The sequence below is a fragment of the Pristiophorus japonicus genome, chromosome 8 (genome assembly GCF_044704955.1).
Source record: "Pristiophorus japonicus isolate sPriJap1 chromosome 8, sPriJap1.hap1, whole genome shotgun sequence".
NCBI classification, from domain to species: Eukaryota; Metazoa; Chordata; class Chondrichthyes; family Pristiophoridae; genus Pristiophorus; species Pristiophorus japonicus.
Genome location: NC_091984.1, coordinates 198,258,734 through 198,274,156, shown reverse-complemented (window position 1 = coordinate 198,274,156; position 15,423 = coordinate 198,258,734). Strand labels below are relative to the sequence as shown.

Below are 15,423 nucleotides of genomic sequence, written 5' to 3'. Positions count from 1 at the left end.
CAAAACTGAGATCGATAGATTTTTAACATTTTTATTCATTCAGCACCCAAGTCTTTCTACTAGCCTTTTTGTGAAAAAATGCTTCCTGATTTCACTTCTAACTGGGTTAGCTCTAAATTTAAGATTATGCCCTCTTGTTTTAAATTCCTCCACCAGAAGAAATAATGTTGCTGTGTCTCCCTATCAAATTCCTTTATCATTTTAAACACCTTGAGGACAGGGATTAGTTTTGCAGTGATCCCCCTTCCACATCCCCAACCCAAGTAATTAATGCTCACTGTCCAGGCTCTTGCATGAAGAGGAGTTGCTGCTACTTCTGGAACAGTGTTCCATTATGGAACTCCACATTCAAGATAGAGAGATTGGAGGAAAGATTCCATGGTGTAGCAAGCTCATTGTGAATTTTGTAACTACAGGTTGAACCTCCCCTATCCGGCACCCTCAGGACCTGGCCTGTCCCAAACGAGGGTTTTTGCCAGATGAGGGGAGGTCACTTGTATAGGTGGACTGCGCCTTTAAGTGCTGTTGCTGGGGTTAAGTATGTGTGTATGCCAATTGGTTGGGCCTACTGTCAGTCAGTCAGCCAATTAGTGTGCAAGGGGCCCCGAAGAGCCGGCGGGCCCCGAAGAGCCGGCAGGCTCCAAAACAGTCGGTGGGCCCAGAAGAGTCGGCCCGACCTCACGAGGGAGCGCTGTGTGGAGGAGCGGCCAGCCCGAGGACTGTGGTTGCAAGAGTTCCAGCAAGGCGACAAGGATGAAGCAATCGATTGAGGAGAAAGATTATATTGGTAAGATTTTGACAGTTGCATTCTGCGCATGCGCCACCCGGCGGCTGGGAATGGTCCCGGACGAGGGGTGGTGCTGGATAAGGGAGTCCCGGATAAGAGAGGTTCAACCGGTATATGATTGTGACATAATTGTCCATTAATTTTTAGTGTAGGTGTTGAGATATGTCCAGAATGTTTCTGAGTATTGATTTTGATGGACGTGTTTTTAATAAGCTTGACTGTAATATTTTAGCGAAGATATTTTGAGTTGTGTTGCATGCTGTAGGTGAAAAGGAAGAGAAGACTAGTTGCCATTTCTTGGATCACTCATGTAGAGTGGGATACCTGCTGAAGTGGCACTTTTTTTTCTCTTTTCTCTTCAATTTTCTTCCCTCTCCTCTCCTTAGTGCATTGACGTGTCACTGAGGGATGATTCCACAGGCATTTGTCATCCTCTAATGTCTTGTCAAAGTTGCCTTAATGCATGGGTGGTCCTTGATGGTGTGTCGACTGACTATTTGACTGCAAGGAGGCATCCAGCGGAACCTAATCCTCTCCTCATCTGAAGTCCATATGCATTTCCAGCAAAAGGCATTGGATAATGATCAAAAGCAGTAGTGTCCATGACCACAATCTCTGCTGAGATCAGGTAACTCAGCACCAACCAGGAATCAGTCCTCGGGCTTTGCTAGTCAGTATAGCTGAGCTATTTGCTGGATAAACTTGCTGTTTAATAACAACCACTCAACCATGAGTTAAAATTAGCCCTCATCAGACTTCCATTACACTATAACCCTCAAATGGTCTTTCTGGCCTTGCTGCATAATGTTTGCCTGATAGAATAGTAGAATTACTTGCAATAACTATGTCTGACCTTGATGAGAAATAGAGACAAAAAGATCATTACAGACAATGAAAGACAGCCTTGTCGCAGTGGGAGGCTCTTACTCCACAAAAGCCAATGCTAACCTGGATCATTGCCAGCTTAAAGTCCAATGGCACAATACGATGTCCCAGAAAGAAATCTTGTTTACTAAATTGAAACCTTGATGTAAAATTCTGATCTTTAAAAGGAATGTATATTTTGAAGTTTACTTGACCTAATTAAATGCCACAAGTTTTGGTGGGATGTGGAAATGTTCCTAATAACATAGTTCTCTTGCAACACTCTTGAATCATAACCTCTACTTATTAAATATTTTTATTATATTTCAGTCATAAAGATGCAGCACCCTTTATGCATTGCTAGAATTACTGATAAACAAGTCTATCAAGTTGTTTTTCCACCAAATATCATCAAAAGAGTATCAGAAGTGTTTGCTTGTTGTGAAAAAGCCACGATTTTGTATGATACTGGACCATGCAAACAAATTTAGGCCATGGTTCAATTCTAGGGAAGAGAACTTCACCACGGTTCCCACTCCTGATTACTGTTCAGCTACTCCCACTAAAATGTACAGACATGAATACCCTGGTCATTCCCATCACCCTGACGCCCATCGTTTCTCTTGTCAAATCCAAGACATGAAGACTTGAACCTATCTGGTGCACAACTGGATTGGTCACCATTTCCAGCTTTCGACCTTGCTTTTCACTGTAAAAACCACTCACTGCTCTAGGTTCATCCTGGAAGACAAATATAACTTCTGGCTTCTTTTCTCCATTACCAACTCTTTCCTTAAATCCTCTCCCCTGCCCTTTCCACCCTTGCCTTCAACAACAAACATGAGGAACTCAAGGACTTCTTTGTCACTAAGATTACGACCATCTGTTCATCTCCCTCTACTATATCCCTCCCACATCCCCTTTCCCACCAAGCCAAGATTCCTCCCTGCCCTAGTCCTGAATCCACGTCTCTCTAGGTTTTTTCAAGCCCATGTTGTCCATGAGACCCACCTCCTGGTCGCTTGCCCCTATTCCCATTAAATTGCTGACCATCAATTTCTCTTCCTGGTTCCCATGCTAGCCGGTATTGTAAATGATTCCCTCTTATCAGGTAATGACCCCCAGCTTTTCAAAACTGTCATCATCACCCCAGCATCAAAAACCTCACTCTCGACCCCTCTGTCTTTGCAACTATTCGCCCATCTCCAATCTTCCTTTTCTCTCCAAAGTCTTTGAACCTGTTGTGACTTCCCAAATCTGTGCCCATGTTTGAAACTCACGAATCAGCTCTCCACTCCTGTTTTATCACTGGAACACTCTAATCAAAGCTACGATTGACATCCTCTGTGACCATAGTGCACTTTCCCTCCATGTCCTCCTCGGCTTCTCTGCAATCTTTGACCAGATCGATCACACCATCCTCTTAAAATGCCTGTCCTGCATTGTCCTGCCCTCACGTGGTTCCACTCTTACCTATCCAATAGTACCCAAAGCAACTCCAATAATGGCTTCTCTTTCTCCCTCCACACTGTTACGTTTAGAGTGCCCCAAAGATCTTCTCTCTTGGTAACATCATCTGAAGATATGGGGTCAGATTTCACATGTATGTTAACGCACCCAGCTCTACATCTCCAATACCTCTCTTGAATGCTCCACTCCCCCATTGTGGCCTGTAATTTTCTAAAATTAAACATGGGAAGACTGAAGACATGGTCTTCAGCCCTCACCACAAATTTTGTACCCTTGCCACCAGTTCCATCCCCCTCCATGCCACTGTTTCAGGATAAACCAGACTGTTTGCAACCTCTGTGTCCTGCTTGACCTGGAGCTGAATTTCCCATCCCACATCTTCTCTAGCTCTGTAACATCCCCGTCTCCATCCCCGTTTCAGCTCATCTGCTGACGAAACCCTCATCCATGCTTTTGTCGCCTCCAGACACAACTTCCAATGCTCTTCTGTCTCATCCTCCACCTTCCATGAACCTCAGCTTATCTAAAACTGGACTACCTATAGTCTATTCCACACTCCAATTTAACCCTATGCTCGCTGGCGTTCATTGGCCCCAACACCTCAAATTTAAATGTCTCATCCTTGTGTTTAAATGCCTCATGGCCTTGACCTACCCCTGTATCTGGAACCTTCTCCAGCATTACAACCCTCCGACTATTCTGCATTCTTCCAACTCTGGCCTCTTATGCGTCCTGAAATCCTTTTGCTCCACCATTGTTGGCCATGCCTTCATCCACGTGATATTGAGAAACGGCTGAGTGCACTGGATACTGCAAAGGCTATGGGCCCCGACAATATCCCAGCTGTGGTGCTGAAAACTTGAGCTCCAGAATTAGCTGCACCTTTAGCCAAGCTGTTCCAGTACAGCTACAACACTGGCATCTATCTGACCAGGTATGTCTTTACACAAAAAGCAGCATAAATCTAATCCAGCCAATTACCATCCCATCAGCAAAGTGATGGAAGGTGTCATCGACAGTGCTATCAAGCACTCACCAATAACCTACTCACCGATGCCCAGTTTGGGTTCCGCCAGGACCACTCGGCCATAGACCTCATTACACCAAACATGGGCAAATGAGCTGAATTCCAGAGGTGAGGTGAGAGTCACTGCCTTTGACATCAAGGCAGCATTTGACCGAATGTGGCATCAAGGAGCCCAAGTAAAACTGAAGTCAATGGAAATCAGGGGGAAAACTCTCCACTGGCTGAAATCATACCTAACACAAAGAAAGATGGTTGTGGTGGTTGGAGGTCAATCTCCACAGCCCCAGGACAGCGCTGCAGGAGTTCCTCAGGACAATGTCCTAGGCCCAACCATCTTCAGCTGCTTCATCAACGACCTTCCCTCTATCATAAGGTCAGAAGTGGGGATGTTCACTGATGACTGCGCAGTGTTGAGTGCCATTCGCAACTCCTCAGATAATGAAGCAGTCCATGCCCGCATGCAGCAAGACCTGGACGACATTCAGGCTTGGGCTGATGTGTCAAGTAATATTCATGCCACACAAATGCCAGGCAATGACTATCACCAACAAGCGAGAGTCTAACCACCGCCCCATGATATTCAACGGCATTATCATCGCTGAATCCTCCATTATCAATATCCTGGGGGTCACCATTGACCAAAAAGTTAACTGACCAGCCACATAAATACTGTGGCAACAAAAGCAGGGCAGAGGCTGGGTATTCTGCAGCGAGTGTCTCACCTCCTGACTCCCCAAAGCCTTTCCACCATTTACAAGGCACAAGTCAGGAGTGTGATGGAATACTCTCCACTTGCCTGGATGAGTGCAGCTCCAAAAAGACTCAAGAAGCTCGACTCCATCCAGAACAAAATAACCCGCTATATTGGCACCCCATCCACCACCCTAAACATTCATTCCCTCCATCACCAGCGCACCGTGGCTGCAGTGTGTACCATCTACAAGATGCACTGAAGCAACTCACCAAGGCTTCTTTGGCAGCACCTCCCAACCTGCGACCTCTACCACATAGAAGGACCAGGGCAGCAGTCGCATGGAAACACCACTACCTCCAAGTTCACCTCCAAGTTACACACTGTATATCGATGTTCCTTAATCATCGCTGGGTCAAAATCCTGGAACTCCCTCCCTAAAAGCACTGTGGGAGTACCTTCACCACATGGACTGCAGCAGTTCAAGAAGGCGGCTCACCTCCACCTTCTCAAGAACAATTAGGGATGGGCAATAATTGCTGGCCATCCCATGAACAAATTTTTTAAAATCCATGTAGGCCATACACTTTGGAATTCCTTCCCTAAACTTCTTTGCTTTCTCCATCTTTTTTTCCTTTTAAGAACCTGCTTAAAAATGCACCTCTTTGACCAAGTGTTTAGTCACCTCTTCTAATATCTCCTTTTTGTCAGTGTTGATTTTTGCCGGACTATATTTCTGTGAAGTACCTTGGGATCTTTTTCTACTTTAAAGCTTACGTAAGAAAGAAAGAAGGACTTGCATTGATATATCGCCTTTCACAACCACCAGACATCTCAAAGTGCTTTACAGCCAATGAAGTACTTTTTGGAATGTAGTCACTCTTGTAATTGGGAAACGTGGCCGTCAACTTGGGCACAGCAAATTTCCACAAACAGCAATGTGATAATAACCAGATAATCTGTTTTTGTTATTGTTGTGTATCTGTCAAGCATGCACTCCCATGTTCCGCCACCAGGGAGCTCATACCCTGAAGTCCCAAGGGATCCCAGCATCCCTTGGGAGCACTGTATAAAAGCCGGCCCCTGAGGCCTTTTCCTCACTCTGGAGTGTCTTATCAAAGACTGAGGTCACTGTTACTTTAACCTCCCTGTGTGCAGCCTCATCTGTGTTTGGAACACAATAACTGACGACGAGAATACGAATCCAACGCAAAGATGCAGCAAACTGTGGGCATCCTGGAGAAGTTCTCGGAGGGTGAGGACTGGGAAGCCGATGTCGAACGGCTAGACTAGTATTTGTAGCCAATGAGCTGGACGGAGAAGGAAGCGCTGCAAAAAGGAGAGCGGTCCTCCTCACATTCTGCGGGGCACCGACCTACAGCCTCATGAAGAATCTTCTGGCTCCGGTGAAACCCACAGATAAGTCGTATGAGGAGCTGTGTACACTGGTTCGGGAGCATCTCAACCCGAGGGAGAGTGTGCTGATGGCGAAGTATCGGTTCTACACGTGCCAGCGATCTGAAGGTCAGGAAGTCGCCGAGCTGAGGCGACTTGCAGGACAATGTGAGTTTGATGGCTACCTGGAGCAAATGCTCAGACTTTTTTGTACTGAGCATTGGCCACGAGACCATCCTACGAAAACCTTTGACTGTAGAGACACTGACCCTCAGTAAGGCTATTGCAAGAGCACAGGCATTTATATCCACCAATGATAACACCAAACAAATCTCTCAGCACACAAGTGCTAGCAATGTTCATAAATTAACTGGAACTGTGTTTGCGAGCAGAAATGTACAGGGCAGAACCCACGAGTCTGCAACTGCCAGCAGGCCTCAGGTGACCCAGATGACTCTGAGTCCCCAACAAAGGATAAATGCAAGGCAATTCACACCTTGTTGGCATTGTGGAGGCTTCCATTCAGCCTATTCATGCCACTTCAAAGGGTATGTTTGCAAGAGCTGTGGAACAATGGGGCACCTCCAACGAGCTTGCAAACAAGCTGCAAGCTCTGCAAAACCTGCCAACCACCAAGTGGCAAAGGAAGATCGGTCCATGGTGGGTCAAAGCAATTTCGAGCCTCAGAGAGAGGAGGCAGATGCTGAAGTACATGGGGTGCACACATTTTCCACGAAATGTCCACCTATAATGCTAAACGTAAAATTGAATGGCTTACCCATAGCCATGGAACTGGACACTGGCTCTAGCCAATCCATCATGGGTAAAAGGATGTTTGAGAGACTGTGGTGCAACAAGGCACTCAAACCAGCCCTGAGCCCCATCCACACGAAACTGAGAATGTACACCAAAGAGCTTATCAGTGTCCTGGGCAGCACCATGGTCAAGGTCACCTACGAGGGCACGGTGCACGAACTGCCACTCTGGATTGTCCCGGGCGATGGCCCCACACTGCTTGGAAGGAGCTGGCTGGGCAAAATCCGCTGGAACTGGGATAACATCCGAGTGCCATCACATGTCGATGAGGCCTCATGTACCCAGGTTCTTAACAAATTTCCTTCCCTTTTTGAGCCAGGCATTGGAAACTTTTCCGGCGAGAAGGTGCGGATCCACTTGGTCCCAGAGGCACGAGCCATTCACCACAAGGCGCGAGCGGTACCTCATATAATGAGGGAGAGAGTGGAAATCGAGCTGGACAGGCTGCAACGCGAGGGCATCATCTCCCCAGTGGAATTCAGCGAGTGGGCCAGCCTGATTGTTCCAGTACTCAGGATTTGCGGCGATTATAAAGTAACTATTAATCGTTTCTCGCTACAGGACCAATACCCGCTACCTAAGGCAGACGACCTATTTGCGACACTAGTAGGAGGCAAGATGTTCACCAAGCTCGACCTGACTTCGGCCTACATGACGCAGGAGCTGGAGGAGTCTTCGAAAGGCCTCACCTGCATCAACATGCACAAGCAACTGTTCATCTACAGCAGGTGCCCGTTTGGAATTCGGTCAGTTGCAGCGATCTTCCAGAGAAACATGGAGAGCTTACTGAAGTTGGTACCACTGACAGTGGTCTTTCAGGACGACATATTGGTCACGGGGTCGGGACACCGCCGAGCACCTACAAAACCTGGAGGAGGTCCTCCAGCGACTGGATCGCGTAGGGCTGCGGCTGAAGAGGTCGAAATACGTCTTCATGGCAACAGAAGTGGAGTTTGTGGGGAGAAAGATCGCGGCGGACAGCATTCGGCCCACCGACGCGAAGACAGAGGCTATCAGGAACGCGAACAGACCACAGAATGTTATGGAGCTGCGGTCGTTCCTGGGACTCCTCAACTATTTTGGTAACTTCCTACTGGGGTTAATCACCCTTTTAGAGCCCCTACATGTGTTATTGCACAAAGGTGAGAACTGGGTATGGGGAAAAAAAACAAGTAATTGCTTTTGAGAAAGCCAGAACATTTTATGCTCCAACAAGCTGCTTGTATTATATAACCCGTGTAAAAGACTTGTGCTAGCATGTGACGCGTCGTCCTATGGAGTCGGGTGTGTATTACAACAAGCTAACGTTGCGCGGCAGTTGCAACTTGTTGCCTATGCTTCCAGGAGCTTGTCTAAGGCCAAGAGGGCATACAGCATGATTGAGGGGATGAATACTAATACCTCAGCCCGCATACAAAGGTGGGCACTCGCGCTATCAGCGTATAACTATACCATCCGCCACAGGCCAGGCACCGAGAACTGTGCGGATGCTCTCAGTCGGCTACCATTGCCCACCACGGGGGTGGAAATGGTGCAGCCTGCAAACTTGTTGATGGTGGCGCAGCCCGAAGACTTGTTGATGGTCATGGAAGTGTTTGAAAATGATAAATCACCTGTCACGGCCCGCCAGATTAGGACTTGGACCAGCCAAGATCCCCTGCTGTCCCTAGTAAAAAACTGTGCACTGCATGGGAGCTGGGCCAGCATCCCTGTTGAAATGCAAGAGCCAATCAAGCCGTTCCAGCGGCGAAAGGATGAGCTGTCCATTCAGGCAGTCTGCCTGTTGTGAGGTAACTGCATAGTGCTACCCAAAAAGGGCAGTGAGACGTTCATCTTGGATCTCCACAGCACACATCCAGGTATAGTAATGATGAAAGCATTAGCCAGATCCCACGTGTGGTGGCCCGTTATCGACTCTGACTTAGAGTCCTGTGTACGGCAATGCAGCGTATGTACTCAGTTGAGCAACCCGCCCAGAGAGTTTGTGGTCCTGGCCCTCCAGACCAAATTCGAGGATCCATGTCGACTATGTGGGCCCGTTTCTTGGTGAAATGTTTCTGGTGGCGGTGGATGCTTTTTTAATATGGATTGAATGTGAAATAATGTTGGGAAGCACCGCCACTGCCACCATTGAAAGCCTGAGGGCCATGTTTGCCACCCACGGCCTGCCTGACATACTGGTCAGTGACAACGGGCTTTGTTTCACCAGTGCCGAATTAAAAAAATTCATGACCCGCAATGGGATCAAACATGTCACCTCGGCCCCGTTTAAACCAGCCTCCAATGGGCCGGCAGAGCAGGCAGTACAAACCATCAAACAGAGCCTCAAACGAGTCACAGAAGGCTCACTCCAAACCCGCCTGTCCCGAGTACTGCTCAGCTACCGCACGAGACCCCACTCGCTCACAGGGGTGCCCCCGGCTGAGCTACTCATGAAAAGGACACTTAAAACCAGACTCTCGCTGGTTCACCCCAACCTGCGTGATCAGGTAGAGAGCAGGCGGCAGCAACAAAATGTAACTGATGGTCGCGCCACCATGTCACGGGAAATTGATCTGAATGACCCTGTGTATGTGCTAAACTATGGACATGGTCCCAAGTGGATCGCGGGCACGGTGATAGCTAAAGAAGGGAATAGGGTGTTTGTAGTCAAACTAGACAATGGACAAATTTGCAGAAAGCACCTGGACCAAACGAGGCTGCGATTCACAGACTGCCCTGAACAACCCACAGCAGACACCACCTTTTTCGAGCCCACAATACACACCCAAAGGATCAACGACGCCACCTCGGACCAGGAAATCGAACCCATCACGCCCAACAGCCCAGCAAGGCGAGACTCACCTAGCAGCCCTGCAGGGCCAACAACACTCCAGCCCAGCGAGGGCACAGCCAACCCACCAGAACAGACATTTGTACAAACCGGACGGTCTGCACCTGGGCAGGACCGGAACCAATGTCCTAGGGGGAGTGTTTGCTAGTGCTGTTGGGGAGGATTTAAACTAATATGGCAGGGGGATGGGAACCAATGCAGGGAGACAGAGGGAAACAAAAAGGAGGCAAAAGCAAAAGACAGAAAGGAGATGAGGAAAAGTGGAGGGCAGAGAAACCCAAGGCAAAGAACAAAAAGGGCCACTGTACAGCAAAATTCTAAAAGGACAAAGGGTGTTAAAAAAACAAGCCTGAAGGCTTTGTGTCTTAATGCAAGGAGTATCCGCAATAAGGTGGATGAATTAACTGTGCAAATAGATGTTAACAAATATGATGTGATTGGGATTACGGAGACGTGGCTCCAGGATGATCAGGGCTGCGAACTCAACATCCAGGGGTATTCAACATTCAGGAAAGATAGAATAAAAGGAAAAGGAGGTGGGGTAGCATTGCTGGTTAAGGAGCAAATTAAGGCAATAATTCGGAAGGACATTAGCTTGGATGATGTGGAATCTATATGGGTAGAGCTGCAGAATACCAAAGGGCAAAAAACATTAGTGGGAGTTGTGTACAGACCTCCAAACAGTAGTAGTGATGTTGGGGAGGGCATCAAACATGAAATTAGGGGTGCGTGCAATAAAGGTGCAGCAGTTATAATGGGTGACTTTAATATGCACATAGATTGGGTTAACCAAACTGGAAGCAATACGGTGGAGGAGGATTTCCTGGAGTGCATAAGGGATGGTTTTCTAGACCAATATGTCGAGGAACCAACTAGGGGGGAGGCCATCTTAGACTGGGTGTTGTGTAATGAGAGAGGATTAATTAGCAATCTCGTTGCGCGAGGCCCCTTGGGGAAGAGTGACCATAATATGGTGGAATTCTGCATTAGGATGGAGAATGAAACAGTTAATTCAGAGACCATGGTCCAGAACTTAAAGAAGGGTAACTTTGAAGATATGAGGCGTGAATTGGCTAGGATAGATTGGCGAATGATACATAGAAACATAGAAACATAGAAAATAGGTGCAGGAGCAGGCCATTCAGCCCTTCTAGCCTGCACCGCCATTCAACGAGTTCATGGCTGAACATGAAACTTCAGTACCCACTTCCTGCTTTCACGCCATACCCCTTGATCCCCCGAGTAGTAAGGACTTCATCTAACTCCCTTTTGAATATATTTAGTGAATTGGCCTCAACTACTTCCTGTGGTAGAGAATTCCACAGGTTCACCACTCTCTGGGTGAAGAAGTTTCTCCTTATCTCGGTCCTAAATGGCTTACCCCTTATCCTTAGACTGTGACCCCTGGTTCTGGACTTCCCCAACATTGGGAACATTCTTCCTGCATCCAACCTGTCCAAACCCGTCAGAATTTTAAACGTTTCTATGAGGTCCCCTCTCACTCTTCTGAACTCCAGTGAATACAAGCCCAGTTGATTCAGTCTTTCTTGATAGGTCAGTCCCACCATCCCGGGAATCAGTCTGGTGAATCTTCGCTGCACTCCCTCAACAGCAAGTATGTCCTTCCTCAAGTTAGGAGACCAAAACTGTACACAATACTCCAGGTGTGGCCTCACCAAGGCCCTGTACAACTGTAGCAACACCTCCCTGCCCCTGTACTCAAATCCCCTCGCTATGAAGGCCAACATGCCATTTGCTTTCTTAACCGCCTGCTGTACCTGCATGCCAACCTTCAATGACTGATGTACCATGACACCCAGGTCTCGTTGCACCTTCCCTTTTCCTAATCTGTCACCATTCAGATAATAGTCTGTCTCTCTGTTTTTACCACCAAAGTGGATAACCTCACATTTATCCACATTATACTTCATCTGCCACGCATTTGCCCACTCACCTAACCTATCCAAGTCACTCTGTAGCCTCATAGCATCCTCCTCGCAGCTCACACTGCCACCCAACTTAGTGTCATCCGCAAATTTGGAGATACTACATTTAATCCCTTCGTCTAAATCATTTATGTATAATGTAAACAGCTGGGGCCCCAGCACAGAACCCTGCGGTACCCCACTAGTCACTGCCTGCCATTCCGAAAAGTACCCATTTACTCCTACTCTTTGCTTCCTGTCTGCCAACCAGTTCTCAATCCACGTCAGCACACTACCCCCAATCCCATGTGCTTTAACTTTGCACATTAATCTCCTGTGTGGGACCTTGTCGAAAGCCTTCTGAAAGTCCAAATATACCACATCAACTGGTACTCCTTTGTCCACTTTATTGGAAACATCCTCAAAAAATTCCAGAAGATTTGTCAAGCATGATCTCCCTTTTACAAATCCATGCTGACTTGGACCTATCATGTCACCATTTTCCAAATGCGCTGCTATGACATCCTTAATAATTGATTCTTAGGGGGTTGACTGTGGATGGGCAATGGCAGATATTTAGAGACCGCATGGATGAACTACAACAATTGTACATTCCTGTCTGGCGTAAAAATAAAAAAGGGAAGGTGGCTCAACCGTGGCTATCAAGGGAAATCAGGGATAGCATTAAAGCCAAGGAAGTGGCATACAAATTGGCCAGAAATAGCAGTGAACCCGGGGACTGGGAGAAATTTAGAACTCAGCAGAGGAGGACAAAGGGTTTAATTAGGGCAGGGAAAATGGAGTACGAGAAGAAGCTTGCAGGGAACATTAAGACGGATTGCAAAAGTTTCTATAGATATGTAAAGAGAAAAAGGTTAGTAAAGACAAACGTAGATCCCCTGCAGTCAGAATCAGGGGAAGTCATAATGGGGAACAAAGAAATGGCGGACCAATTGAACAAGTACTTTGGTTCGGTATTCACTGAGGAGGACACAAACAACCTTCCGGATATAAAAGGGGTCGGAGGGTCTAGTAAGGAGGAGGAACTGAGGGAAATCCTTATTAGTCGGGAAATTGTGTTGGGGAAATTGATGGGATTGAAGGCCGATAAATCCCCAGGGCCTGATGGACTGCATCCCAGAGTACTTAAGGAGGTGGCCTTGGAAATAGTGGATGCATTGACAGTCATTTTCCAACATTCCATTGACTCTGGATCAGTTCCTATAGAGTGGAGGGTAGCCAATGTAACCCCACTTTTTAAAAAAGGAGGGAGAGAGAAAACAGGGAATTGTAGACCGGTCAGCCTGACATCGGTAGTGGGTAAAATGATGGAATCAATTATTAAGGATGTCATAGCAGTGCATTTGGAAAGAGGTAATATGATAGGTCTAAGTCAGCATGGATTTGTGAAAGGGAAATCATGCTTGACAAATCTTCTGGAATTTTTTGAGGATGTTTCCAGTAGAGTGGACAAGGGAGAACCAGTTGATGTGGTATATTTGGACTTTCAGAAGGCTTTCGACAAGATCCCACACAAGAGATTAATGTGCAAAGTTAAAGCACATGGGATTGGGGGTAGTGTGCTGACATGGATTGAGAACTGGTTGTCAGACAGGAAGCAAAGAGTAGGAGTAAATGGGGACTTTTCAGAATGGCAGGCAATGACTAGTGGGGTACCGTAAGGTTCTGTGCTGGGGCCCCAGCTGTTTATACTGTACATTAATGATTTAAACGAGGGGATTAAATGTAGTATCTCCAAATTTGCGGATGACACTAAGTTGGGTGGCAGTGTGAGCTGTGAGGAGGATGCTATGAGGCTGCAGAGCAACTTGGATAGGTTAGGTGAGTGGGCAAATGCATGGCAGATGAAGTATAATGTGGATAAATGTGAGGTTATCCACTTTGGTGGTAAAAACAGAGAGACAGACTATTATCTGAATGGTGACAGATTAGGAAAAGGGGAGGTGCAAAGAGACCTGGGTGTCATGGTACATCAGTCATTGAAGGTTGGCATGCAGGTACAGCAGGCGGTTAAGAAAGCAAATGGCATGTTGGCCTTCATAGCGAGGGGATTTGAGTACAGGGGCAGGGAGGTGTTGCTACAATTGTACAGGGCCTCGGTGAGGCTACACCTGGAGTATTGTGTACAGTTTTGGTCTCCTAACCTGAGGAAGGACATTCTTGTTATTGAGGGCGTGCAGCGAAGGTTCACCAGACTGATTCCCGGGATGGCGGGACTGACCTATCAAGAAAGACTGGATCAACTGGGTTTGTATTCACTGGAGTTCAGAAGAATGAGAGGAGACCTCATAGAAACGTTTAAAATTCTGATGGGGTTAGACAGGTTAGATGCAGGAAGAATGTTCCCAATGTTGGGGAAGTCCAGAACCAGGGGACACAGTCTAAGGATAAGGGGGAAGCCATTTAGGACCGAAATGAGGAGGAATTTCTTCACCCAGAGAGTGGTGAACCTGTGGAATTCTCTACCACAGAAAGTTGTTGAGGCCAATTCGCTAAATATATTCAAAAAGGAGTTAGATGAAGTCCTTACTACTAGGGGAATCAAGGGGTATGGTGAGAAAGCAGGAATGGGGTACTGAAGTTGCATGTTCAGCCATGAACTCATTGAATGGCGGTGCAGGCTAGAAGGGCCGAATGGCCTACTCCTGCACCTATTTTCTATGTACCGAGGCAGTCCACCAGGGAAAGAAAGGCTCCCGACTGCCTCACCTTGTAAATAGTTTTCACTGTGTCTTTGGCGAGGGAGTGATGTTGTGTATCTGTAAAGCATGCACTCCCATGTTCCGCCACCAGGGAGCTCATCCTCTGAAGTCCCAAGGGATCCCAGCATCCCTTGGGAGCACTGTATATAAGCCGGTCCCTCAGGCCTGTTCCTCACTCTGGAGTGTCTTATTTAAGACTGAGGTCACTGTTACTTTAAACTCCCTGTGTGCAGCCTCATCTATATTAAGAACACAATAGTTATGTTGATTGAGGGATAAATATTGGCCAGGACACCATAGATAACTCCCCTGCTCTTCTTTGAAATAGTGCCATGCGATCTTTTACATCCACCTAAGAGGGCAGTTGCGACCTTGGTTTAACATCTCATCCGAAAGACAGCACCTCCGACAGTGCAGCACTCCCTCAGCACTGCATTGGAGTGTCAGCCTAGATTCATTTGCTCAAGTTTCATGGAGTGGGACTTGAACCCACAACCTTCTGACTCAGGCGAGTGTGCTACCCACTGAGCCACAGCTGACACTAGGCTACAAGTTGTTGTAGTAGATGATTAAAATGATGAACGTTTTGATTGAAATTAAGATATTTTGACATTCACATTACGAGGTTTGTTTTTTTGGTTGTTGCTGAGAACTTTATATGAGTAAAGTTCTATAAAATTGTGTCATTTTGAAGATACAAAAGCTCCCTCAGTATTGAGTTCTGGTTGTTTGAAATGCTCAATGTTATTTCATCAGTGAAACGCATTTGTCTGTCTTCTTCCCCATTCCCAGTGTTAAGAAGGCATCTACATTACATTTAGTGTCGATCAGCTAGTTCTTGTAAGACAGAGCGACGACATTCCCCTTCTCTAATGCATTATGAATGAAATTC

General features: G+C 46.9%; 1 protein-coding gene across 5 annotated transcripts in view; it reads left to right on the top strand.

The window, feature by feature from the left end:
• tpcn1 (two pore segment channel 1) overlaps positions 1-15,423 on the top strand; it is a 126,667-nt gene that overhangs the window by 37,192 nt on the left and 74,052 nt on the right. The gene's annotated exons all lie outside the window — the stretch shown is intronic.